Source organism: Sminthopsis crassicaudata, chromosome 1 (genome assembly GCF_048593235.1).
Source record: "Sminthopsis crassicaudata isolate SCR6 chromosome 1, ASM4859323v1, whole genome shotgun sequence".
Classification (NCBI taxonomy): domain Eukaryota; kingdom Metazoa; phylum Chordata; class Mammalia; order Dasyuromorphia; family Dasyuridae; genus Sminthopsis; species Sminthopsis crassicaudata.
Window position 1 is genome coordinate 447,106,013 of NC_133617.1, and position 18,532 is coordinate 447,124,544.

Here is an 18,532-nt window from a genome sequence, read left to right on the forward strand (position 1 = left end):
TGCAGCCTAAAGTAGGTCACACATGACAGTGACATGGAAGAAGAACCATCTGTGTCCTGGGAATTCTCCACAGAATGCTAATCTGTGTGTTTTAAAAATAAATTCCAATTACCATTGAACCCAACATCCTCCTTCCGGAGGCATCATAATATTGCCATGAGTAAAATTGAATTTTTGCCCATTTGGTTGGCCGACAAGCTGATTGGTGACAAATATTCTGGATTCTATTAACAAAGGCCATGAGGTGTAGAAAGTAAGTTTTGGAAATGACATTGTTATCCCCAGGGCATCTGTCAGATCAGCCTTCCATGATGGCATATCACAAGATGTTAAACTAAATGAAAAAGGTAATCAATCAACAATCAAGGAATTCAAAATTGAATGACAGCAAATAATAGGTTATTTCCCAAACACTTACCTTCTGAAGACACACTGATTTTTTTTTTCCTGAGGAATTAAAGTGTTTCAAGTGTAGACTGTTTCCTATTTCCAGCACTCTATATAAAGCTTAATAGTTACTTTATCCTGAGGAAAGCAAGTGTCCTCCTCACCTATGGAATCAGAAACACAGTAATCAGTAGTAGAAATAAAAAGTCAATTCTAGGAAGTCTAGCTAAGTTACTCACTATTCAGTATCTACATTTTTTAAATGTTTTAAAATGATTTATATTACAATAGAGCCAAGATATCTAAGGATCTCATTCCTCTGTATAATTACATTTCTACTGGTTTCCCACATAATTTTTTTTAAATACAACATTTTTGTCTGTTACACATTTTTTGTGATTATGTTACCAGGCATCGTGAGTCCTAATTCTCTTTATTCCCTCTTTTTTTTTTTTCTTTTTTTTTTTTACCTTGGATGATACCTTATTTTGCATTTCATACATATCCTGTTTCACATTCTCATAGGGTCATCAATTATATCACAAACATACACATTCTCACAATCTATCCACAGCATAGGAGAGAAGTCCTAGAGACCTATTTAAAATGCAGAGTGGTTGTGATTTGCCTGGGGTAACAACAAATAATGAGTTCAGAAGTAGTGCTTTTCTTTGTTGTTGTTGTTGTTGTTATTTTTAATAATAGCATTTTATTTTCAAAATATAGTTTTGAAGTATATAGTATCTTTCAAAAGATAGTTTTCAAGATTCATCTTTGCAAAATCTTGTGTTCCAAATTTTTCTTCCTCCCATCCCCCCACTCCTTCCCCTAGACAGCAAGTAATCTATGTTAAACATGTGCAATTCTTCTATACATATTTCTACAATTATCATGCTGCACAAAAAAAAATAAGATCAAAGAGGAAAAAAATAAGAAAACTAAAAGCAAGCACACAATAACAAAAAAGTAAAAATACTATGTTGTGATTCACATTCAGTCCCCACAATCCTCTTTCTAGATGTAGACTCCTTCTCTTCATCACAAGTCTATTGGAACTGATCTGAATCACCTCATTGTTGAAGAGAGCCAAATCTATCAGAATTGATCATCACATAATCTTCTTGTTGCTGTGTACAGTATTCTCTTAGTTCTACTCTCTTCACTTAGCATCAGTTCTTGTAAGTCTCTCCAGGATTAAAATCATTCTATTGATTGTTCCTTATAGAAAAATAATATTCTATAACATTCATATAACGTAATTTATTCAGCCATTCCCCCAACTGATGGGGAGCTACTCAGTTTCCAGTTCCTTACTACTACAAAAAGTTGCCACTGCTACAAACATTTTTGGACATATGGGTCCTGTTCCCTTCTTTAAGATCTCTTTGGTATATAACACAGTAGAAATACTACCGGATCAAAAAGTATACACAGTTTTATAGCCCTTTTGGCATAGTTCCAAATTGCTCTCCAGAACAGTTGGATCAGTACACAACCCCACTATCAATGTATTTATTAGTGTCCTAGTTTTCCCATATCCCCTCCAACATTTATCATTATCTTTACCTGTCATCTTAAGCCAGTCTGAGAGATTTGTAGTGGTAACTCAGAGTTGTCTAAGCAATAGTGATTTAGAGCATTTTTTTCATATGACTAGAAGTAGTTTTAATTTTTTAATCTGAAAATTGTTCATATCCTTGGGCCATATATCAACTGGAGAATGACATATTCTTATAAATTTGAGTTAATTTTAGAAATGAGGCCTTTATTAGAAATCTTGGATATAAAATTTTTTCTCAATTTTCTGCTTCCCTTCTAATCTTGGTTACATTAGTTTTGTTTGTACAAAAACTTGGGTATTATGTCGGTCAATGTCTAGGCTTTTCTTATTTCAATAATTTCTTATTTATTTCTTATTATCCACTAGCCCTGATGGCTCTACTTGGTGTAACATATAACTATTTATTATGAAATTCATTGGGAAGTTTTGGTTGGTTATAGAAAAAAAATTAACTTTGTAGGCAATAGTTGAATCATGCTTCCATTCCATACAGTAAAACTCAGTAATATATACTGTATATAGTATAGTAATATAACTATATCATTTACATTAATAGTCATAATCTTCAGCCCTTCTTTGACTATTATTTACAGAGTTCTATGTATGGCTTCATCTATATGGAGATTACTTCTCTTTGAGCAGGTAGTGATTGATCTGAGACTTTTTGTCTTACATAACCTGTGTATCTTTCTCTTTTAAGTTGTCTCTAAGAAATAAGTCTGAAGACTTTTCCTGTTGTTATTGTGTTTTATAATACTTTGAAGGTACCAATATACTTGGGTTCCCCATATATTTATTGTTTCTTACTAGTCTTCTTCCTTTTTGGCCATTCATAACCCTGAGGATAATCTTTTTTATGTCACTTCTCCCACAAATGTTGTCATTGATAAAATGCTGCTAATATTCCCTAATGTCACTAATAGTCTGGTTCTAGTGACATTGAGTCAATAATTCAGATGTTTAGTCAACATGACTTTTTGTCTCATTTGCATTTGTACATAACTTTAAAATATTATAATCTTATCGGTAATTGTAGGTTAATAGTTTCTGGCAAATTAAAAAAATAGCATGGAATGGTGTATGAAACAGTATGGAAAGGTGTGAGTTCAAATTATAACTCTGAAACATAGTAGCAGAGTAACCTTAGACAAGCTATTTAAGCTCCTAAATCCTCCCCACACCACAAACTACCACCAAGAAAATCTCTCTAAGATAATAAATTTTAAAATAGCTGGTAATCTGCATTGATAGAGAATGTTTTCTCACTGGAAATTCCATGTTATTGCTATTAAGTCTTGTCTGATTCTTTATAATCCCATATATCACAGCACACTAGGCCTTTCTATCTTCTATTTTCTCTCAAAGTCTGTCAAAGTTTTCTATGCTTTCATCACTCTATCTCATCCCCTTCTGTTCCCTTTTCCTTTTGCCTTCAATCTTTTCCAACATTATTGTCTTTTCCATTGAGTTCTTATGGACAAAGAATTTAAGCTTCAGCTTCAGTATTTTGCCTTCTGTATCCAAAGGCCTCTCAGCTGGAAAGTGTTGATTCTAAGGCACTCAACTTTTCTTGATATCCTGAAAAAAACATGGTTTTGCTATGCAGACTTTTGTTGGCAAGATAATGTCTCTACTTTTTAGTATGCTGGCCAGATTTGTCATAGCTTTCCTTCCAAAGGAACAAGCTTCTTTTAATTTAAAGGATGCAGTCACTCTCAGCATTGATCTTTGGCACCACTTCTATTTCTTCTTCTATTTGCCAGGAAATGATGGGACCACTTGCCAAGATCTTAGGGGGTTTTTTAATGTTAAGTTTTAAGCCAGTTTTTACACTCTCCTCTTTCACCCTCATCAGAGGCTTCTTTATTCTTTACATTCTGCCATCAGAGTGGTATTATCTACATATCTGAGAGTGTTTGATATTTCTCCTGGCAACCTTAATTCCAGCTTTTAATTCATTCAGCCTTGTATTTTTCATGACATACTCTATATATAACTTAAATAAGGTGACTGTTCACACCCTTGTATTCTTTTTCCAGTCTTAAATCAATTAATTGTTTCATGTTCAGGAAGTTCACATGCCAATGAAATACTAAGCTTGATCCAAAATCTATCATTCCCATTTTCTTTTTAGATTAAAATATTTTTACTAATGTCATTTGTTTTTATATCATATTCCTTTCCATTTATACCCTTCCCCAGTGAGTAAAGTGCCTGACACACAATAATTACTGAATACATGTATTTTTCAATCATTATTAATCCCATCTGATATCCAATATATCAACTCTCCAGAATACCAAGTTCAGAACACTTCTTGGTTCTCCTTTGTTCTAGTTCTATCAAGTCCAATTTCACACTTGTCAAACAGATACCCAGGTTGTAATAAACATGGGGTTTTCCCCAATCTTTTGTTTCTCCCCCAGTGATCTTTTTCCACTAGAGTAATTCAATTTGTCTCAGAGGATTTCTCTTCAGATTGCAAGGCAAAGATAAAATTTCTTTCATATTACCCCCTGGATTCTGCAGGGTATTAATAGCTATCTAAAGAATGCCCAAGTTACCACTTCTAGACAAGTTTCTAGCTATGTGATAATAGATTGTGCTGAACTATTAAAGTTTACTGGGAAAATATACTAAACTAAATATAATAAACTAAAAACAAAATGTAAGGTAACACTGTCAGTGAGGTCTATGATACACTTAAATAAAACAGGAACATGTAGTTTCACAGCTTTTATGTACACAAGTGACTTTCCCCATTTTCATAAAGATGTGATTTTTCCTCATTTCAAACAGTTAGAAGGCATAGTAGATAGAGGGAGAGTAAAGGCTAGAATCAGGAAGACCTTGAGTTCAAATCCATCACCAGACTTGGGCAAATTATTTAACCTCTTTTAACCTCAGTTTTCTCATCTATAAAATGGGGATAACAGTGCCTACCCCCAAGACTTGGTGTAAGGATCAAATGAGATAATATTTGTAAAGAACTTAGCACAGTGCCTGCCATATAGGAGGTACTAAATAAATATTTTTTTCCTTTCTCTCTTTCCTTTCCTCTTTTACTTCCCACTGATAAATGATCTTCTGAGATTCTTTCCTTGTTAATTTCTGTGCTTAATCAGTGACTCAAGATCCTTAAAAAACAATCTGGTTTAAGTGGAAAAACTTGAATTCTACTTCTGACATTTGTAAATTGTTTGACCATGAACACGTGATCTAATCTCTCTGAACTACATTCCTCCAGATTCAGAATAACTCTAGCAGCTATTTCTTCATGTTGTCCTTGAAATTAAAAAAGATAATGCCTAATAAGTATTTTGTCTGTCAAAGTATAAATGTCAGATACCATCATTAAGGTAACTGTCTAAACTAATGTGAACATAACTAATCTAGTTTCATTAACTGTTCTGTCTTTATCTCATCTAAGATTCAATAACCAGTGGATGTCATCAATAAAGTGTTTAAATCTAATTAAATTATAATATTCAATTATCCCTCAATTCATAATAACAAATTAATTAGTTTGGATATATTCAGAACATAATATTAAGAAGAGAGATCAGAAGTGTTTTATTATTAGTTATTAGATTTGGGATAGCCAAGATATTTAATGTACCAACTATGCTTATTTTATTCTTTCACACTGAACCTGGGATAATATCCCTAATTTTATGGCTTAGCTCAGGTGCCCCCTATTCTGTGAAAACTTTCCTGAGTTCCTTATCTCCTGGAACTCCAACTATTAGCACTCCCATCTCTCTCAAATACTCTTTGATCTCTTGGCCTGATCTTTCACTCAACTTCTTCTGCACTCTCTTTCCTGTGTTATGCTCATCTGTATTTATGTTGTATCCTCTTTCCCCAGTCCAGTATGCTACTTGAGCACAGAAACTGTTTTATCCCCAGTAACTTGCATATGGTAAATACTTAATAGACATCTATTTAATTGAACTTAAACCATATAGCAACACCAAAGCAGAGGTATTCATAAGATGCTGATCAGCTGTTTGATAGCAGAAACATCCCCTGCTAGAAAAAACTACTCCCTCCCAGTAGAGGCACTCCCTGATATTTTCTGTCCTGTCAACAATTGAATTAGCAAAATTTAATGGTTTCTACAGAGCACACCACTTATTACCTTCCCCATTAATAGGCTGTATTTATCACCTTAAGATTTACCAAGTGCTTTTCTCAAAAGAAAAAAAAAAATCATGAGATACATAGTGCCAAGTATTATAATACTCATTTTACACAAAGAAGAATTAAGGTTGAGTAAAAGTGACTTTAATATCATTACTCAACTAAAAAGTAGTTACTCAGGTAATATTTATTAAATGACTATTATGTGCCAGAGACTAGGTTAAGTACTACAGATATAAAGAAAGGTAAAAGATAGACTACTTTCAAGGAATTTAGTAACTAATGGGAGAGACAACATGCATAAAACAATGTATAATAAGCCTTATATACAGAATAAATTGTAAATTATTAATTGAGGAAAGGCAGTGAAATTAAGAGGATTTGGGGAAGGTTTAAAAGGTAGTATTTTAGCTAGGATTTGAAGGAAACCAAAAGGTGGAGATAATAAAGAATATTCCAGATAGGAGACAGCCAATGGAAATGCCAAGTTGGGAGTTGGAGGGTGGATTACTAGATCACATGGTACATTGGGGAGGGCAAGAGATACCAGGTATAAGAAGCCTGGGAAAGTAGGAGGAGGAAGCTAAACTAGACAGGGCTTTGAACCTGACTGGATTTGAGGCTCTTTCCACAATACTCTCATTCTCACCTTCTTTCTTTGTACATCAATTCAACAGTACAATTATATAATTTATAATGACATTTATTATATAATAAATTGTATGTTTAATATATAATGTAATAAATACATTAAATACTTAATATATGCCCACTCAAGGACAAGCCATGAAGTCGGGAAACATGAGTTCAAATCTGGCCTCAGACACTTAACACTTCCTAGCTTTGTGACCCTGGGCAAATCATTTAACCCCAATTGCCTCAGCAAAAAAAAAAAAAAATATATATATATATATATATATATATATATATATATATATATATATATATATATATATATATATATATACTCACTCAGAATATAATAGCACACTGTATCGGTGAAAATTCAGGACATCCATAGGTATAATGCCACTTGGATGATTGAGAAGGAGGGATTCATCACACTGGGAAAGGATATCTGTCCCTGAGATAAGAATACTGCCCTCAGTGTTACAGGAATTTGGATGGAAGAAAGACAGATCTTAGAAAAGGGAATGGTCCTGGGAGTAGCTGTCAGAAACTATTGCATTAACCCCAAGGAAGAAGGTCGTCCTCAGAATGATAGCAAAAACATTCCCTTCTTGCAAATGTTGGCATCTTTCAGCCAAGATCAGCTCTCAATGTTAGTTACAATTCTTTAGAGTCTACAGAGGTATTGGGCATCTAGGTGGTTCAGAAGATTAAAGTGCCAGCCCTAGAATTTGGAACTCATCTTCCTGAGTTCAAATCTGGCCTTAGAGACTTACTAGTTGTGTGACCCTGAGCAAATCACTTTACCCTGTTTGCCTCACTTTCCTCATCTGTAAAATAAGCCAGAGAAAGAAATGACAAATCATTCTAATAGCCAAGAAAACCCCAAATGGGATCATGAAGAATTGGACACAACTGAAAAATGACTAAACAACAAAATAAGAGCATTCAATTACCAGCCCAGAGTCACAAAACTTAGTGTCTGAGACAGAGTTCAAACTGGCATCTTCGTGATTCAAAGTCCAGCTTTCTTTTTTTAAATAATAATTTGTGGTTTTTAAATTTATAATAGTTTTTTATCTTTCTAAGTACATGCAAAGATAGTTTTCAACATTCATCCTTGAAAAATCTTGTTCCACATTTTTTCCCTCCCTCCCTTAGACATCAAGCAATCCGGTATGGATTAAACATGTACCACTGTACTACACAGATACCTAGACTTTCAATGTTAATTAGCCATTAAATAAGACAAATTCAAATCTCCTGCATTTGAAACAATAGTCCTGTGAAGTAAGATTTGGAATGTCCCTGGATTCAAATCCATGCTATTTAAATAACTTTAGGAAAATCACTATCGTTCAAGGCTTCCGTTTCTTCAGTTGTACAGCAGAAATTGAAAAAGGATCTCTCTAATCCTTTTTAGTTAGACCTTTTCGCTCTACATTTATTCTAGATATTTATTGTTCTTTCACAGGTTTTTTATTAAAGCTTTTTATTTATAAAACATATACATAGGTAATTTTTCAACACTGACCCTTGCAAAACCTTCTGTTCCAAATTTCCCCCTCCAATCCCCCATCCCATCCCCTAGATGGCAGGTAGTCCAACACATGTTAAATATGTTAATATATATATATATATATATATATATATATATATATATATATATATATATATATATATATATGTTAAATCTAATATGTGTATATATATTTAAACAGTTATCTTGCTGCTCAAGAAAAATCTGATCAAGAAGGAAAAAAAACTGAAAAAAGAAAACAAATTGCAAGCAAACAATAAAAGGAAGAGTGAAAATGTTATGTTGTGCTCCACATTCAGTTCCCATAGGCCTCTCTCTGGGTGTAGATGGCTCTTTTCATCACTGAACTATTGAGTGGAATTGGTTTGAATCATCTCATTGTTGAAGAGAGCCACTTCTATCAGAATTAATCATCATATAATTTTGTTATTGCTGTGTATAATGATCTGGTTCTGCTCACTTCACTTAGCAGCAGTTCATGTAAGTCTGTGCAGGCCTCATCCTGTTGTTCATTTCTTACAGAATGATAATATTCCATAACATTCATATACCACAATTTATTTAGCCATTTTCCAATTGATGGGCATCCATTCAGTTTCCAGTTTCTTGCCACTACAAAAATTGCTGCCACAAACATTTTTGTACATTTGGGGCCCTTTCCCTCCTTTAAGGTCTCTTTGGGATATAAGCCCACTAGAAATATTGCTGGATTAAAGTTATGCACAATTTGACAGTCCTTTGGAGATAGTTCCAAATTGCTCTCCAGAATGGTTAGATCCATTCAAAGTTCCACCAACAATGTATGGTGTCCCAGTTTTACCACTTCCACTCCAACATTTGTCATTATCTTTTCCTGTCATCTTACCTAATCTGACACATGTGTAGTGGTATCTCAGAGTTCTCTTAATTTCCATTTCTCTGATCAATAGTGATTTGGAGCAACATTTCATATGACTAAAAATAATTTTTATTTCTTTGTCTGAAAATTGTTCATATCCTTTGACCATTTATCAATTGGAGAATGGCTAGATTTCTTATAAATTTGAGTCAATTCTCTATATATTTTGGAAATGAAGCCTTTATCAGAACCTTTGACTGTAAAAATGTTTTCCCAGTTTATTGCTTCCCTTCTAATCTTATCTGCATTATTTTTGTTTGTACAAAAACTTTTTAACTTAATATAATCAATGTTATCTATTTTGGGATCATAGTGATCTCTTGCTCTTCTTTGGTCACAAATTCCTTCCTCTTCCACAAGTCTGAGAGTTTAACTATACTATGTTCCTCTAATTTGTTTATATTATAATTCTTTATGTCTAGATAATGAACCCATTTCGACCTTATCTTTGTATACTGTGTTAGGTGTAGGTCAATGCCTAGTTTCTATAATACCTTTTCCCCAGCAGTTTTTGTCAAATGGTGAATTCTTATCCCAACAGCTGGGGTCTTTGGGTTTGTCAAACACTAGATGTCTATAGTTATTGAGTATTTTGTTCTGTGAACCTAACCTATTCCAATAATCAACTAGTCTATTTCTTAGCCAATACCAAATGGTTTTGATGACCACTGCTTTATATTATAGTTTTAGATGTGGCACAGATAGGTCATATTCATGTGCTTTTTTTTTTTTTCATTAATTTCCTTGAAATGCTTGATTTTTTGTTCTTCCAGATGAATTTTGTTGTTATTTTTTCTAGATCAGTAAAATAATTTCTTGGGAGTTTGGTATAGCACTAAATAAATTAGTTTAGGTAGTATTGTCATCTTTATTATATTTGCTTGCCATATCCAAGAGCATTTGATATTTTTCCATTTGTTTAGATCTGACTTTATTTGTGTGGAAAGTGTTTTGTAATTTTGCTCATATAGTTTCTGTCTTTCCCTTGGCAGATAGATTCCCAAATATTTTATACTTAACTATCAGCAGTTATTTTAAATGGAATTTCTCTTTGTATCTCTTGCTGTTGGAATTTATTAGTGATGTATAAAAATGCCGATGATCTATATGGATTTATTTTGTATCCTGCAATTTTGCTAAAATTGTAGATTATTTCTAATAGTTTTTTGGTTGATTTTCTAGGGTTCTCCAAGTATACTAAAAAACTAGGGTTTTTTACTCTCCCTAACTAATGCTAATCAGTCCTTATCCTAGGCCTACAAAAGAAAAACTGGCAAATATAATATCATCAATCTGACCTCTGTTTTGAGGTCCTCAGAATCCTCCAGCTACTATCTCATAGAAAGTAGTTGAAGCATAACAGAGCACTCAAGAGTTTAAATGAACAAACTTAGATTTCATTCTCGTAAATCATATCTACTCTATGACCTCCTATAAAGGGCTAGAACTGAGCAAATGCACTTGGATAATGGAGTACATGAGACTAATTGCCAAATGGACAATTCTCTATTAATATGTTTGAAGAATGACCCTCCCAAACTATTCAGTGCTGGCTGGATGGGGAGGGGGAGGGTGGACAAAGGAGGGGAAGTGACATGAGTGGGTGGAGTAGGAGGAGGAAATTGAGGCATTCTCTCTCTCCTGGCGGTGGAGAGAGAGGAAGGAGGTGTGGAGATTGCTAGATCTAATCCCCTGATCTGGACCTCAAAAGACCAAGTATAAAGACTTTTGATTATCCTGACTCCAGCTGATTTCTGGGAAGACAGAGTTCCAGCAACCTCCTGCACATACCATAGTAGTGACCTCCCAGTCCAGTCTCCAGGTGGTAAGAGGGGGAAAAAGAAAGAGAAAGGGGGGGGGAGGAACTCTTCTTGTCCTGAGCTTAAATAGAGTCAATGAGGTCACAGACACAAGCCAATCAACAATGAAGGATGCATCCCAAACTTGACTGAGACTTCAGAGCGAGATCTAGGTTCCTGCCATGGGTGGAGGTCCCATCCACAAAGGAAGTCCCTAAATACTCAACTCTTAAGTACATACGGGGATAAAGACCATTGGTCCACTTACATCTCAATTGCACTTGCTTGACCTTTCTTTGGACCCTTACAGAATGGTACCAGTTTATCCCCATTATATGATGCTTACTTGATTTTCAATCAATATTACTGACTATTTTAAGGAAAAGTCCATTCATTTCTATATTCTCTAGTGTTTTTAATAGGAATGAATGTTGAATTTTTATCAAATGCTTTCCTTGCATCTATTGATTTGATTATATGGCTTTTGCTAATTTGGTTACTGATGTAGTCAAGTATGCTAATAGTTTTCCTAATATTTAACCAGCCTTGCATTCCTGGTATAAATCCTACTTGGTCATGGTGTATTATACTAGGGATGATTTTTCTCTAATCTCTTTGCTAATATTTTATTTAAGATTTTTGCATCAATATTGATTAGGGAGATTGGTCTATAATTTCTTTCTCTGTGGCCATCCTATCTGGTTTAGGTATCAGTACCATGTCTGTGTCATAAAAGAAATTTGGTAGGAATCCTTTGTTCCCTATTTTTTCAAATAGTTCATATAGTATTAGAGTTAATTGTTCTTTAAATGTTTGTTAGAATTCACATGTAAATCCATCTGGCCCTGGATATTTTTTCTTAGGGAGTTGATTAATAGCTTGTTTTAATTGTTTTTCTAAAATGGGACTATTTAAGTAATTTATTTCCTCTTCTGTTAATCTGGGCAATCTATATTTTTGTAGGTATTCCTCCATTTCACTTAGGTTATCAAATTTATTTGCATAAAGTTGGGCAAAGTAACTTCTAATCGTTGCTCTAATTTCCTCTTCATTAGTATAAATTTTTCCCTTTTCATTTTTGAGACTAACAATTTGATTTTCCTCTTTCCTTTTTCTAATCAAATTAACTAAAGGTTTACCTATTATGTTGGTTTTTTTCACAAAACCAACTCAGTTTTATTTATTAATTCAATAGTTTTTTTTTTTAACTTTCAATTTTATTAATCTTTCCTTTTATTTTTAGAATTTCAAGTTTGGCATTTGATTGGGGGGGGGGAGATTAATTTGCTCTTTTTCTAGCTTTTTTAGTTGTAATCCAAATTCATTGATCTTCTCTTTCTCTTTTATGCAAGTAAGCAACTAGAGATCTAAAATTTCCCCTTATTACCACTTTGGCTGCATCCTACAAATTTTGGTATGTTGTCTCATCATTCTTTTGGATGAAATTATTAATTGTATCTATGATTTGCTGTTTCACCCATTCATTCGTTAGGATGAAATTATTTAGTTTCAATTACTTTTTGATCTACTTTCCCCTGGCCTTTTATTGAAAATAATTTTTATTGCATTATGGTCTGCTGCCTTTCTGCATATGTGGTCAATATTTGTATAGGTTCTATGAACTGCTGAGAAGAAAGTGTATTCTTTTATGTCTCTATTCAATTTTTTCCAAAAATCTACCATACCATACCATACGTACCTAATTATTTACCTCTTTAATGTCTTTATTATTTATTTTGTGGTTTGATTTATCTAGTTCTGTGAGAGCAAGGTTGAGATCTCCCATTATTATAGTTTTGCTGAATATTTCTTCTTGCAGCTCTCTTAGCTACTCCTTTAGGAATTTCCAGGCTATACCACTTGGTACATGCTATACCAATATATTTGGTATTGATATTGCTTCATTATCTATGTTATCCTTTAGCAAGATATAGTTTCCTTCCTTATCTCTTTTAATTGGATCAATTTTTGTTTTTATGCTTTTGCTTGATCTGAAATCAGGATGGCTACTCTTGCTTTTTATTATTTCACCTGAAGTATAATAGATTCTGCTTCAGCCTTTTATCTTTACTCTGTATGTATTGCTCTGCTTTAAATGTATTTCTTGTCAACAACATATTATGGGATTCTGGCTTTTAATCCAGTCTGTTAACCTCATTTGCTTCATGGGAAAGTTTGCCCCATTCATATTTAAGGTTAAAACTACTAATTCTCTATTTCCTGTCATCTTATTAAGCCCAAATTATACTTTTCTCTTTTCTTTTCCCCTTTTCTTCCTGTCCAGTATTTGACTTATGAGCACCATTTGTCTCAAGGAGCTCTCCCCATTTAGAGTCCATTCCCCTTTCTTATCCCTTTCCCCTTCTAGTTAGCTTACTCCTTCCCTTTTCAACTTTCCCTTCCACTTTTCTATAAAGTGAGAGAATTTTCTCTGTGATATCAAATATGTCTAATATTTGCTTTTTGAACCAAACCTGATGAGAGTAAAATTCACACAATATTCCTCCCCCTTCTTCTTTCCATCAATTGTAATAGATTTTCTTTGCCTTTTCCTAAGATATAATTTCCCTCATTTGGGGAGTGGAGGCAATTTCCCCTTTTTCCAGTACAATCCCTTTTCCACCTCTACTTTCTTTTTTATATTATAAAAATGAAATCAAACATGCACTCTCTATGTATATCCATAACAGAAATACAGTTCTCAAGAGGTCTTTTTATGCTTAATATATTTGGAGATCAATTTTTTTGTTTGGCTCTGGTCTTTTCATCAGAAATGAATGAAGTTCATCTGTTTCATTGAATGTCCATTTTCTTCCTGAAAGAAAACGCTCAATTTAGCAGGGTAGCTTATTCTTGGATACATCCCAAGTTCTTTTGTCTTTCAGAATATCAAATTCCAGGCACTTTGATGATTTAAGGTGAAAGCTATAGGTCCTGGGTGATCCTTATCGTGGCTCCTCAGTGTTTGCATTGTTTTTTCCTGGCTGTTTGTAATATTTTTCCCTTCGTGTAATAGTTCTGAAATTTAGCCACAATGCTCCTTGGAGTTTCAATTTTGGGGTCTCTTTCAGGAGATGTTTGGTGAAGTCTTTCAACTGCTATTTTACTTTCTAATTCTATGACATCTGAGCAGTTCTCTATTTTTTTTTTTCCCCCTGAGGCTGGGGTTAAGTGACTTGCCCAGGGTCACACAGCTAGGAAGTGTTAAATGTCTGAGACTAGATTTGAACTCGGGTCTTCCTGAATTCAAGGCTGGTGCTCTATCTACTGCTCCACCTAGCTGCCCCTCTGAGCAGTTCTCTTTATTGATTCCCTAGAAATTAGTGTCTAAGCTCATCATGGTTTTCCAGAAGTCTAATAATGCTTAAAGTGTCTCTCTAGAGGTCTTAAAGGTCAGTTGTTTTCCCAAGTAGGTATTTTACTTTTTTTTCTATTTTAAATTTTTTTTTTGGTTTTGTTTCACGAATTCTTGATGTCTCATTGAGTCATTCATTTCTATTTGTTCAGTTCTGGTTTTTAGTGAATTGTTTTCTTCATTTACTTTTTAAAAAATTCTTTTTGTATTTGTCTAATTGAATTTTTAAAATAGTTGTTTGTTCTATAGCTTTTTTTTTTCTATTTCATAAATTCTGTTTTTTTTTTAAGTTATTTTCTTTTTGTATTTCACAGATTTTGTTTTTCAGGGGATTGTTTTCTTTTTCCATTTTGTCAAATCCATTTTTTAAGGAGTTGTATGTGGGGTGTGGAGCCAAGATGACAGAGAGGACACATGCTTCTTGCTGATCTTCTCCCAGGACCTTCAACTAATTAGCAAATTCAGCCTCTGAATTAGTTCTAGATTGGCAGAATTCACGTATGTAGAGAGTGCAGCAAATTACCAGCAGAAGGTAATTTCTAAGATCACTAGAAAAGATCTGTTTTGTTTGGGCATGGAGGGAGGTGACCAGGAGCAGGATGCCAGCAGATTCTGTGAAACCCCAGAGGAGGGTGTGGTCTCTGCAGGGTGGTGTAGACTCTGAGTGATCTTTGAGGAGGATTCTAAAACAGTGTTGGCTACTCTGCCCTGGTTGCAAGCCAGTAGATCAGGAGAGAAGTTATAAAACATCCAACATAAACACAAAAGGTAAATAGTGAACCCTGAAGGGCTGGAGTTTCACAGCACCAGGACTGAGTCAGCATGATCCTAGCACAGCCACTGCTGCTTGTAGAGGATGCTTGCAAAACCTCCCTTGCCCTAAAAGCAGATCCCAATTAAAAAAAAAGTGAGTAAAAAGGCAAAGAGAACTCCAATCATAGATAATTTCTATGGTAAAAGAGAAGAGCAAATTTCAAACCCTAAAGAGTCTAAAAGCAGAGTGTCTCCAGATGAAGCCCCAAAGGGTGATATAATCTGGTCCCCACCACACAAGAAATTAAAAAGGATCTCAAAATAGAGCTAGAAGGAAAATGGGGAAAGGAAAGGAAAACTCTGCAAGAAAGTTTGGAAAAGGCATATAACTCATTAAAAGATATATTTGACAAAATAGAAAAAGAAAACAACTACCTGAAAAACAGAATTTGTGAAACAGAAAAGGTAAATAATTCCCAGGAAAACAGAATTTGTGAAGTGGAAAAAGAAAATAACTCCTTAAAAAACAGAACTTGTTAAATGGAAAAAAAATTCCATAGAACAAAACAACTCATTTAAAAACTTAATTGGACAAATACAAAATGAAGTTTAAAAAATTAAATAAAGAAAATAATTCACTAAAAATCAGAATTAAACAAATGGAAATGAATGACTCGATGAGACATCAAGAATCAGTCAAGCAAAACCAAAAAAAAAAAAATAGAAAAAAAAATGTAAACTATGTACTTGGGAAAACAACTGATCTGGAAAATTAGATCTATGAGAGAAAATCTAAGGATTATTGAACTCCTTGAAAATGATGATGAAATAAAGAGCTTAGACACTATTTTTCAGGAAATCGTCAGAGAACTGCCTTGATATCATAGAATCAGAAGGCAAAATAGCCATTGAAAGAATTCACCAAACATCTCCTGAAAGAGACTCCAAAATAGTCAAAGAATATTGTGGCTAAATTTCAGAACTAACACACCAATGAAAAAATATTACAAGCAGCCAGAAGAAAAAAAAATTCAAATATTAAGGAACCACAATAAGGGTTACCCATGACCTAGCAGCTTCCACCTTAAACTATCAAAGTACCTGAAATCTGATATTCTGAAAGGCAAAGGAGCTTGGAATGAAGCCAAGAATAAATTACCCCCATAAACTGAGCATTTTCTTCCAGGGAAGAAGATGGGCATTCTATGAAACAGGTGAATTCTATTTATTTCTGAGGAAAAGACCAGAGTTAAATAAAAAATTTGAACTCCAAATATAGGACTCAAGAGAAGCATAAAAACGTAAAAACAACTCTTGAGAACTGTATTTCTGTTATGGATATACATAGAGAGTGCATGTATAATTTGATTTTACATTTATAATATAAAAAAGGAACTAGAGGTAGGAAGGTAATTGTTCCAGAAAAGGGGAAATGTGGAGGTAAAATGAGGGAAATTACATCTCACAAAGAGGCAAAGGAATCCTGTTATATTTGAGGGAAACTAGGGAGGAAGATGAACATTGAGTAAATTAATCTTACTCAAAAGATTTGGTTCAAAAAGAAAATATTAGATATAATTCATTTACAGAGAAACTTCTCTCACCTCATTGAAAAGTGGGAAGAAAAAGGCAAAAAAGGGAAAGAGTAAGCTAAATAGAAGAGAAAACAGAAATAGTAGAGGAAAGGTATAATAAAATGGGAGGGTCTCTAAAGAAGGAAGGATTTTAAAGGGGAAGGGCTGCTTGAAGCAAGGGATGCTTGTAAGTTAAATACTGGGGATGAGGCAAAAGGGAAAAGGAAAGAGAAAAGTATAATCTGGGGATAAGAAATACAGAATTAGTATTTTTAACCACAATTATGAATGGGGTGAACTATCCCATAAAGAGGAATCAGATAGCAAATTGGATTAAAAGGCAGAATCCTACAACTTTTTATTTACAAGAAACAATTTAAAGCAGAGTGATACATACAGTAAAGGTAAAAGGCTGGAACAGAGTCTATTTTGCTTCAGATGAAGTAAAAAATCAGAGGTAGCTATTCTGATCTCAGGTCAAGCAAAAGCAAAAATTGATCTAATTAAAAGAGATAAGGAAGGAAACTATATTTTGCTAAAAGATACCATAGATAATAAATATCAATACTAAACATATGCATCAAGTAGTATAGCATGGAAATTCCTAAAAGAGAAATTAAGAGAGCTACAAGAAGAAAATAGTCAGCAAAACTATAATAGTGGGAGATCTCAACCGTGCTTTCTCAGAACTAAATAAATCAAAACACAAAATAAATAAGAAGTTAAAGAGGTAAATAGAATACTAGAAAAGTTAGATATGTTAGATCTTTGGAGAAAATGGAAAGGAATATGCTTTCTTCTTGGCAGTTCATGGAACCTATACAAAAATTGACCATATATTAGGACATAAAGACCTCAAAATCAAATGCGGAAAGGCAGAAATAGTAAGTGCATTTTTTCACCTCACAATGCAATAAAAATTACATTCAATAAAAAGCCAGGGGAAAATATCCCCCAAAGTAATTGGAAACTAAATAATCTCATCCTAAAGAATGAATGGGTGAAATAGCAAATTATAGACACAATTAATAATTTCATCCAAGAGAATGACAATAATGAGACAACATACCAAAATTTGTGGGATACAGCCAAAGCAGTAATAAGGGGAAATTATATATCTCTTGACGTTTACTTGCATAAAATAGAGAAAGAGAAAATTAATGAACTAGTCTTGCATCTAAAAAAGCTAGAAAAAGAACAAATTAAAAATTCCCAATCAAATACCAAACTTGAAATTCTAAAAATAAAAGGAGATATTAATAAAATTGAAAGTTAAAAAAAAAACTATTGAATTAATAAATAAAACTAAGAATTGGTTTTATGAAAAAACTAACATAATAGATAAAACTTTAGTTAATTTGATTAGAAAAAGGAAAGAGGAAAATCAAATTGTTAATCTCAAAACTGAAAAGGGAGAACTTTCTACCAATGAAGAGGAAATTAGAGCAATAATTAGGAATTACTTTGTCCAACTTTATGCCAATAAATTTGATAACCTAAGTGAAATGGAACACCTACAAAAATCTAGATTGCCTAGAATAACAGAGGAGGGAGTAAATTGCCTAAATAGTCCTACTTCAGAAAAAGAAATAGATCAAGCTATTAATCATCTCCCTAAGAAAAAATATCTAAGGCCAGATGGATTTACATGTGAATTTTACAAACATCTAAAGAACAATTAACTCTGATATTATATAAACTATTTGGAAAGATAGGAAATGAGAGACTCCAACCAAATTCCTTTTATGGCACAGACACAATACTGATATCAAAATAGGTAGGATGAAAACAGAGAAAGCAAATTATAGACAAATCTCCCTAATGAATATTGATGCAAAAAAAAAAATCTTGTTTTGTTTTGTTTTGGTTTGTTTGTTTGCTGAGGCAATTGG

General features: G+C 33.5%; 1 protein-coding gene and 1 long non-coding RNA gene across 4 annotated transcripts in view; one reads left to right on the forward strand and one right to left on the reverse strand.

Annotated features, from left to right (window-relative positions):
- Positions 1-18,532, forward strand: part of TRPM3 (transient receptor potential cation channel subfamily M member 3) — a 603,878-nt gene that overhangs the window by 436,089 nt on the left and 149,257 nt on the right. The window lies entirely within an intron of this gene.
- Positions 1-18,532, reverse strand: part of LOC141550264 (uncharacterized) — a 201,983-nt gene that overhangs the window by 50,221 nt on the left and 133,230 nt on the right. For both annotated transcript variants that reach the window (XR_012484559.1, XR_012484558.1), the window contains exon 5: positions 419-551. This is a non-coding gene — a long non-coding RNA (uncharacterized LOC141550264). The remainder of the gene's footprint in view (positions 1-418; positions 552-18,532) is intronic.